General features: G+C 51.8%; 1 protein-coding gene across 1 annotated transcript in view; it reads right to left on the bottom strand.

Moving 5' to 3' along the window:
• The window catches only part of Znf469 (zinc finger protein 469), a 216434-nt gene extending 209177 nt beyond the window's left edge, over positions 1-7257 (bottom strand). The window contains exon 1 of the mRNA XM_050165284.1: positions 7045-7257. The gene's annotated coding sequence lies outside the window, so the exon portion shown is untranslated. The remainder of the gene's footprint in view (positions 1-7044) is intronic.
• Between the last annotated feature and the right edge of the window lie 2206 nt (positions 7258-9463).

Below are 9463 nucleotides of genomic sequence, written 5' to 3'. Positions count from 1 at the left end.
ATATATACACACATGTGGTGTGTGTGTGTGTATAGGAATGTTGCCCTCATTCAAAGTTGAACAGACGGAAGCTTCAGGCACAGAGCCCCTCATTCAAAGTCACATAGCAGCACCAGGGCAGATTCTGTCATTCAGTCTCAGGACCTCGCACCAAAACAAACAGAGTCCTCGGGTAAACAGAGCAAGTGCCACCTCCAGCCCAGGGAGGGAACAACCCCAGGATGTTTCAGCCCCTTCCTAAAAGGTCTGGAGCCCCAAAGACCTGAGGTGAGAGATACACTCCTCCCTGCAGTGTTAGGTATGAAGTGCTTCCTGCCAGACTTGGTGGTGCTGTGGACAGTAACTGGTTTATCAACAGTCGGTCCACTGGTGGTTCCCTACAGGGATGCTCCATTAGGATAAAGCCTGGGTGGAAGATGTGGATCACTGCAAGAGATGTCTTGTCCCTGGATCCTCCCTGTTTCTCCGCTTCCTGGCAACCCTGAGGTAGCCGATTTCCAGGGCCACACACTTCCACCACGCTTCAGTCTTTCCACAGACCTCGAAGCAATGGATCCCCAGCCATGGATGGAAACCTCTGAAGTCATGAGCCAAAATAAACCTTTCCTTTTTTCTGTTGATTTTTCTTGGGTGTTTTGTCACGGTGACAGAAACTAATATACCCTCCAGGACAGGATACCACTTACCCCTGACAACCATGTGGTTGGCCAGCCACGGCTGGACCTACATCCCACAGGGTCCCCTGACTCAGGCAGTGTCTGCATCATGAGTGCCCAGGTCATGTGTTTATTTACTTTCCCGCCTTCAGAGGAAGCAGGGGGGTCACCCAGTAATGTCTCCCCATTTTCTATTCTGGGCCGTCTCTTTTCCTAATTATAATCACAAACCCTGGTGTGGCACAGGCGGTAACAGGCTTCCTATTCATTATACACAGGGCTGGCTAGGGCTCCTGAGTCTCCTGTGACAGCCAGCGGTCCCCTGTGTGCCAAACAAGCAGATGAAGAGGACATGGAAGCCAAGGCTGCCTGAGCTGTCATTCTGGCCAGTGGACACAGGGAAGTCTCATGCCACACCTGACAGGAATGACCTGTAAAAGGGGGTGGAGCAAAGGAAGCAGCCTTAGGCCAAAGAAATAGCCATGTTTCTTCTTAAGAAACAAAGAATACAGTACACCAAAGAAGCTTTGGCATCTGCAGTGGCATCCCTGGCCTTTGTGCAGATCTCAGATGGTTACTTTGACTTCCGCCTGAGTTATTAGGATTCCAAGGTTGTTCCAGCTTCTCAGAGCATCAGAAACATGTTGAGACTCCATACAGGCCTCACAGACACGAGATAAGGTGTGGTAAATACCAGGTCTCTCAGAGGCTCTGAAAGTTCCCTGCCTCTTCCAGGCAGCTCTGGCAACCCTTGGTGTGTGACCAAGTCTCATCTGTCTCTGTCTAGCCACTGCATGGCCACGCCCTATTTGCCTCAGTTACCCTTCAGGAAGGACACTGGCTGTTATGCTGGGTGGCCTGGACCCTCCAGAAAGATCTCCACCTAGACAGAATCATACCTGCAAAACCATTTGTTACCAAAGGGGAGGTCACTAGCTGAGGGGGTCACAGGGTATCTTTGGGGTCCATATGATCAGTTTACCATCATCATTTTTTCTCAAAACAGGGAGGTCACAGCGCTACCCTGGTGAGTGACAGAGCAGGCCCCGTGCTTGGCAGAGCTGGAAATGAAGCCAAGCTGAGCCAGCTGATACTGAGATTGGGCTACCACCCTGCTCTTCTCTCTCCACTGTGGTATTGAGTAGGTCGGTTCTGCTCTGAAATCTAGGAGTTCCAGAGCCATCAAACCAGTGTCTCTCACTGGGGCAGACACTCTGACCATATTCTCCCCCCCCAAACAGTTAAATGGGGCTCCTCTCTGGACACAGTGACTCTGGCCAGATGCTGCTCAGGGTCAGCAGGCCCATCTCTGGCAATGCAGCTCTGCTCAGCCACCGCCATGCCAAGAACAAAGACCTGGCAAGCATTCACACAAATTCCCTACCTAGCACACAGCACACCTCAGTGTCTGTCACTTGAAATAAGAGCAACCAAGGACAGGACAGCCCAACTTTGCCTTCACAGGGAAAGGAAGACCACTGAGGCCAGAGGTGGAGGTGAGGGCAGATGACCTTTAGGGGCGACACTGTTAGAAGAGGCTCCTGTCACCTTCCATGGGAAGGGACTGGTCTTTTAGTCCTTTTATGGTCAAATAAAAAGAGATTTCTTTTTTTATTACATGTGTAGGTGTTTGTCTGCGTAAAGGTATATACATGTGTGAGTGCTTACCCACAGAGGCCAGGAGAGGGCGCTGGGTCCTCTGGTACTGGAGTCACAGGTAGTTGTGAACCATATAATGTGGGTGCTAAGACCCAAACACTGGTCCTATAGAAGAACAGTACAAGAGTCGGGCGGTGGTGGTGCACACCTTCAATCCCAGCACTCAGAAGGCAGAGACAGGCAGATCTCTGTGAGTTTGAGGCCAGCCTGGTCTACAGAGTAAGTTCCAGGACAGCCAGAGCTACACAGAGAAACCCTGTCTTAAAAAAACAAAACAAAAAGAAGAGCAGCACATTCTCCTAACCATAGCGCTTTTGCTGTTCTTTTGTTCTACTGCTCCTACTGAACTGAAAACCGGGCCTTCCGACAGAAATGGGTTAGAAGACTATAAATGAAGACAGAGGAGAAACAGCACTGAAATGACAGGCCGACTCTCCGCTCCCTCGAAAGCACATGGATTTTGCCCCATTACGTGGTCAACTGCAGCTGTGGGGTTCTGAGAACTCTTTCCCATGGAGCCCCTCTGAGCTCTGGCAAGCACAGTGCAGTAATTGCCCACAGTGGGACATGGAGGTGGAGCGTACAGGAAGGGAAAGACACAGGTCCTCTACTGCCCTGCTTCAGAGGAGGGGCTCAGGGAAGACAAGCCTGCTGGACGCTGGCACCCATCCATCCTGTCTCCCTCCACAGGGACCCAGCCAGCAAGAAGAAAACACACTGTGCCTGCCAAAGTTGTCCGACGCTGCTGGCAGGGAGTGGTTTTAGATCCTCGATTACTATGGGGTAGCTGACCTGAGGCAGGAGCGGCCTTTCAGCTCCCTAGAAGCAGGACCTTGGATTTTGCCAAGACTGTGACCTCAAATTTCAGGGAGCTTCTGAGGCCTGGTGGTATAGCTTGTCCAAGAATTTATCTTTCTGTCCTCACACACGAGTTGGTGTGAGCACCGGTCTCAGGAGGCGGCCCAGGCAGTCGTGACTTCTGGGGTCATTTCATTTTATTAAGACAGGGTCTCACCATGTGTCCCTGGCTGGCCTGGTACTTACTATGTAGACCAGCCTGGCCTCAAACTCATAGAGATCTCTGTGTCCTGCATGCTAGGATTAAAGGCACGTGCTACCATGTCTGTTCCACAGGATTTCTCGCTGACTGTGCTTATATACTTGCTATAACTGGTTCTCTTCCTATCCCAGGGCAGGCTTTAGCACCCAGTCACTGAAGCACAAATGGGGAGGGCTCAGAACTTGCACACAGCACCTCCAGCGCTCTTTCCCTGCCTGTTGATAAGCATCTGCCAACCTTGCCTGAGATGCTTGCCTCGAGCACTATATTTAAATGCCCCCAGATTGGGACTGAGGCTCAGTTGGTAGAATGCTCAGCTACCTACCATTCCAAGAAGCCAAGAGTTTCTCCCCAGAACCCCATACACTTGGTGTGGTGCCCCATACCTGTAATCCTAGGGCTCGGGAGAACACAAAAGTTTAAAGCCATACCCAACTCCATCATGGGTTTGTCCAACATGGGATACACGAAAGGAAAATTCTACCAGAATATGCATAGGTGACAGAGATGTTTTATGGTTTCAAGGGTCAAATCCCTCTTAATGACCACGTGGCTCCTCTCCAGAAGAAAACTAGCCAGAGGCCACACTTTGTACATAAGCAGCAGCTCAGGCCTGGAGAAAACAAAGCGGAAGCTCCCAGTGGGCACAATCTTCTGATTATCTGGCAAGGCTTTAACTGTAGCATTTTGGCAGAGCAAGGTGTACGTACATGGTAGACAACGGGGTCATCTACTGGAGAACGGAACTGGCCACACCAGTCGAAGCCACTGAAGCTGACTTTCCTTCGAGACAATCCTCAAGTCTAGTGGGCTGAGAGCAGAATATCCAGACCTCATCCGCAGTGATACGGGTGAACCTCAGAGCTGGACACCACAAGAACAGCCAGGCGTGGGGGCAGACAGCCAGGCGACTCCTCACAAGATGTGTCCAGACAGACACAGATAAAAGACAGGCAAGGGACGGCCAGGGCTGGGGACATGGGCTGACTGTTTAATGAAAACGGGGCCTTCTTGGAGTGAGGGAAACACTCTAAAGTTAAAGTGGTAACGGGTGCCCCGCTCAGCAAGGGCACAGAAACCCAGAGAGCTACACACTTCGACAGGGAGAACTGGACACTACGTGGGTTGTATCTCAATAAATCCTTTTTGAAGATTCCATCTGGAAGGCAGATGCTTCACAGTGGGACAGGCCCGAGCTGCAGGCGGGGCTCACGGCTTCCTGGCCAGGTGGCTCTGGCCAGTATCCACACCTCTCTGAGGTCCAAATTTCACTGACCAGAAAGGAAGGTTACAACTGTTTGCCTTGCTCACTTGTTTGGGCTCTGTGAGGATGGGAAGGTACCACTCAAACTGCCCAGCATACAGAAGACAGCATGGCAGGAGGCCTCAAAGAGCAGCCTGGCACTGCCACATGCACAGAGGCTGAGAGCCTTACGGGTGATCCATATCCATGCCACCTGAGCCAAGACCAGCTGTCATTGGCTGGGAGGACCAGGGCTAGAAGAAGCCACATGGCAGCTAGACACTGGGGAATGACACGGGACAATAAACACCTCCTAGTCCAGCATCTGACATGATCATCATACAGGCCTGGGGACACTCAGACAGCCTGGCATTTTTTATTAATTAATTTTTTTAATTTATTTTACACACCAACCAGTTTCTCCTCCCTCCTCTCCTCCCCTCCCCTCACCTCCCCTTTCCCATCTCCCCAACTCTCCATCCACTCCTCCTTCATCTCCATTCAGAAAGAACAGGTTTCCCATGGGGCTTGCACAAAGCATGGCCCAGCAAGTTGAGGCGGGACCAAGTTCCTCCCCAAACATCCAGGCAGGGCCAGGTAATCCAGCATGGGGAGCAGGTTACCAAAAGCCAGCTAAGTGCCAGGGAGAGGTCCTATCACGGTTAGAAACCTTACTAAGAGGCCAAGCGCCGGGCGGCAGTGGCACACACCTTTAATCCCAGCACTCAGGAGGCAGAGGCAGGCGGATCTCTGTGAGTTCAAGGCCAGCCTGGTCTATAAGAGCTAGTTCCAGGACAGAAAAACCTTGTCTCGAAAAAAAAAAAAAAAAACAAACAAAACAAACAAAACAAAAACCCTAAGAGACCAAGCTACACGACTGTCACACACATAGAGGGCCTAGGTCGGTCCCATTCAGGCTCCCTTATTATTGGTCCAGTGTCCATGAGCTCCCACAGTTCAGGTCAGCTGTCTCTGTGGGTTCCCCATCATGACCCACCCCCTGGCTGGTACAATTCCCTCCTCCCTTTCCTCCACAAGACTCTCCGCACAGTGCTTGTCCGTGGATCTCTGCCTCTGCTGCTGTCAGTTACTGGATAGAGTAGCTCTATCAGCCCAGCATTCTTTTTTATTGCTTTTAATTGAACTATACATTCCTCCCCACTCCCCCTCCTTCCTCCCCTCTCCCCCTTCAGCCCTCCCACCTTGTCCCCCCCCATGCTCCCAATTCACTCAGGAGATTTTGTCTCTTTCTCCTTCCTAGGCGGATCCATGTATGTCTCTCTTCGGGCCTTCTTTGTTGTCTATGCTCTCTGGGACCATGGACTATAACCAGCCCAGCGTTCTTAACTGCACTGGAATGGCAACTGGTGATCTGGGCCTGTTTTTAAAATAAAGTCACCTGTGCCCTGGGGATACCAGAGGACACATGGAACCACGGCACATGGGCACCACTCACACATGTATCCATCCCGGGATTCTGCACAAAGTGTGACCAGACTTTAGCGGGATGCAGGGCTGGTGCCGCAGGCGGCCTCAGGTGAGCCCCATCCACTTTCCTCCCGCTTTGAGGCTCCTACCCCTTGCTGTTCCTACCACCCTGCTGAGAAATACGGACCCCATGCAGGGACTCTTGGCTCCGGCTGTGCCCACGGAGGAGCCTTCCGAGAGAGTTCCAGGAAGTTTATGCTTGGAAACCGCCGTTGTCACTTTCGTTCATGGCCCAGCTTCTTAATGGGAAGCAGACACATCAAATAACTACCAGAAGGGGCCTGCTTTGAGTCCCGTCCAAGGGAAAGGGTCGTGAAGAGCCCGGTACTTAGAAATATCGTAAAAACGGGTGTCTGACAGAGTGTACAGCTAAAGTAGATCGTATGTGGCTGTAAACTGTCTGGTCTGGTCGGCAGGTTAGCGCGGTGGGAGAACCTAGCCCGCCTGCCCCCCTACTTTGTCAAAACAAAAAATTAAAATTAAAATTTAAAAAATGAAACAAAAAAAACCCTTGTGACCACAGGCACATGGAATATAATGTCTGGCTAACCAAGTCTGTTTGTGACATCCATACCCAGTCCTGACAGATAATCCTGACACCTGGAAAGCCACACAGAAGACTCAACACAGCCATCAGTGAGGCCCTCGCAATGCCAGACCCAAGGTGTGCCCAGAACTTTCTTCCTTCCTATTGAGCAAGTCTGCCTTCTGAGTCCCCAGACTTTGATCCAGCGACTGGAATCTTCAACAGGAAAACAAAACACTGTTTTGCCTTGAAGATGTTTCCAGATTTCGAGCTCACATGACTGGCTTGTAAGTCTGAATGTATTAATAATAAGAAACACAGATTGCCCTGCCCGCACCAGGTCCGAACCCCTCACAAACGGCAGCCCGCAGTCCCCGCTGCCCCTGAAGCTGGTGCCCGTCGTTCCGCTTACCAGAGGAGGAGCCGTGGCATGGCTGTTGTGGGGCTGTGGTGGCAGCGATCATCAAGGCCGGCATTCACAACCTCGGTGCCCGCTGTAGCACGTCTGGGTCTGCCTCTCGCTCACTTGAGCTGGCTCTCAGCTGGGAAGTCTCAAGTTCCAGGCGGCCTGGGATTCCCTCTCTGTGCATAAACGCTTAACCCTGCTGTGTCTGGGGGAAGGGGGTCTGGACTGAGCTATCTTCTCTGTTAGGACTCCAAGGCGGCTGCCCTCACAGGCTGAGCATCTGTCTGGCTTTCCTTCTTGCTCGCTCCTCAGGAACTCGAACACGTGGCTAAAATGCTGGGAGGCGCTGCTCAAGAGTGGGTGGCTTCACAAAGGCTGGCTCTCCTCTCCAAGGAAGCAGGAGGCTATGCACCTGCTGGCAGAGACACTGAAAGGCCCTGACTGGGAGGCGGGGGAGCCGTACCTATGTCTGTCCGTCAGCTGCAGGGGGTATTCCCAGCAGAGTCAATGCTCAGATCCCACCTCAGGCTCAGGAAAGCTGTGGGGGACCCCAGCCTATTCCTCACTTCTTCATGAGGTCCTCAGCCTGCCATGACACTTCCAGAGACTGCATTACAGAAGCAGAGCCCATCTGACCGCAAACTAAGGCAAAACTGTACTGGCTACTGGCAACCCATGTATGGGGCAGAAGCCACACTGGCTTCCTCTGAGCTGAGCAGCCCATTCTGTCCACTTACAGGCTCTCCGGTACTCATGAACTACTAGGGAAACTGAGTCAGCAGCTTTAATTCATCTGGATTGTGCACATCTACCAAGATTCTGCCACAGGTTAGGACAGGGTAAGAAGGGAGCAAGCCGCCCTCAGGCTTCTACCCCTCGGCCACATCTCCAGGGCAGAGCCACGCCTTCACCTTTTGCTGCTTTCGAAGTTTGTCTTTAGGGAGCAGTTAAGGCTTTACAGTCTGGGAAGGGAAATGCGGCCCTGTCTCCCCCCTCCCGCCCCCTTCCACCCCACCCCTTGCTTCTTCTGGCTTCTTGCAGTAGTTCTTCCTCTCAAATTCCTTTCGTAGTTTCCCCTTTTCTGTCTCAACCCTTATCTTCCCATTGGGGATTTTTTCCAAGCCCCCTCCATCTGCCTGCAGCTTCCCAACAACTGTGGCCCCAGAGCTGTGGCCTCCGAACACAGCCACCCCAGGTGTGCCACGTGAGTAGGCTCTGCCAGCTCCACGCTCCGCACGCACAGGTGCAAGGGCAGACCAGGGAGGGCCTGCCCTAGTCCGAGCTGAGAAACCACAGTGTGTGAATGCAAAAAAAAAAAAAAAAAAAAAAAGCTCTGAATTCTAGAAGTTTGTAGAAAAGTAACCTGTGCTTAGGGACAAAAATCAACCAGCAGCCAGCCAGAAGGAGAGATCTGGGATGGAGAGGGAGGGGAGTATCTGCGGAGCAGGACGGCGTATGTGGCGTGTGTACTGTGGAGCGGGACCTACTCATTTGAATCTCGTGCTTCAGGTGCCGACTGTTGTGATGTCAGCCCCCAACAAGGGTAGGAACAGCCACAGCCAAGGCAAAAACACACTCACAAAATATGCACGTGACACACATCCCCTGACATGCCTCTTCTAAGTTTTTAGGTGAAATTTAATATAAAATTGACTTTTCAAAAGTACCATTGCTGGCATTTAGCCCACTTCCTTTTAACGGTTCCAAAGTATTTTTGTCTCCTCGAAGATTCCATATCCTCTAAGCTCCTCCAACCCAGGCAGCAAACAATCTGCTCCCCACCCATGTGGAATGTCCTGCATGGTTAACAGGTCACATATGCAGTGTGTAGCTTCTGTACCCCTGCACCAAGTTCTCAGGGTTCGCCCTTTTCCTGCCTGAGTCTTGCTTCACGCTGTAGCCAGGCCACAGTTTGTTTGTCTGCTGCTAGTACAACTGGCAACACCACAATGCTTCCAACTTTTGGTGCTTTGTAGAGCGCTGGCCTCCCAGGGTCCCCCCTCAGCTGTGTGCTGCAGTCCCCTTAAGTTCCGGCTCAAGCTGGCCTGATCTCTGGCACATTCCTAATGGTTCTATTCACCCAACACTTCCAAATCCTGATGGTTCCTGAGAGAATTCTCTCGCCCCCACTTTCCCTGGTCCTAGGGGTTGAGTGACAGGTGAACCTATATCCTCTGTGCGTACTGCTTAAGAGGGAATTGTGTGAGAAGAATCCAACCACTGCTCTTCCGAGTGTGAGTTGTCCTGACACTCAAAACATAAATCCTCGTGCTGAGGAGCCACTACGGATGCAGAGTTTCAATGGTTCATGTCCTTGGGTCAAGACATGTCCCCAGGCTGCCTTCTGTGGTGCCCGTGAGGCCAGGGCATTGCAGGGTTTTCCTGTAGCACCCTCTCATCACATAGACACCCAAAGTATGTGAAG

Source organism: Alexandromys fortis, unplaced genomic scaffold (assembly GCF_014885135.2).
Source record: "Alexandromys fortis isolate MF-2015 unplaced genomic scaffold, M_Fortis_MF-2015_v1.1 scaffold_165, whole genome shotgun sequence".
NCBI lineage: Eukaryota > Metazoa > Chordata > Mammalia > Rodentia > Cricetidae > Alexandromys > Alexandromys fortis.
The sequence above is the reverse complement of the archived record's forward strand: the minus strand, read 5'-3'. Positions and strand labels throughout refer to the sequence as shown.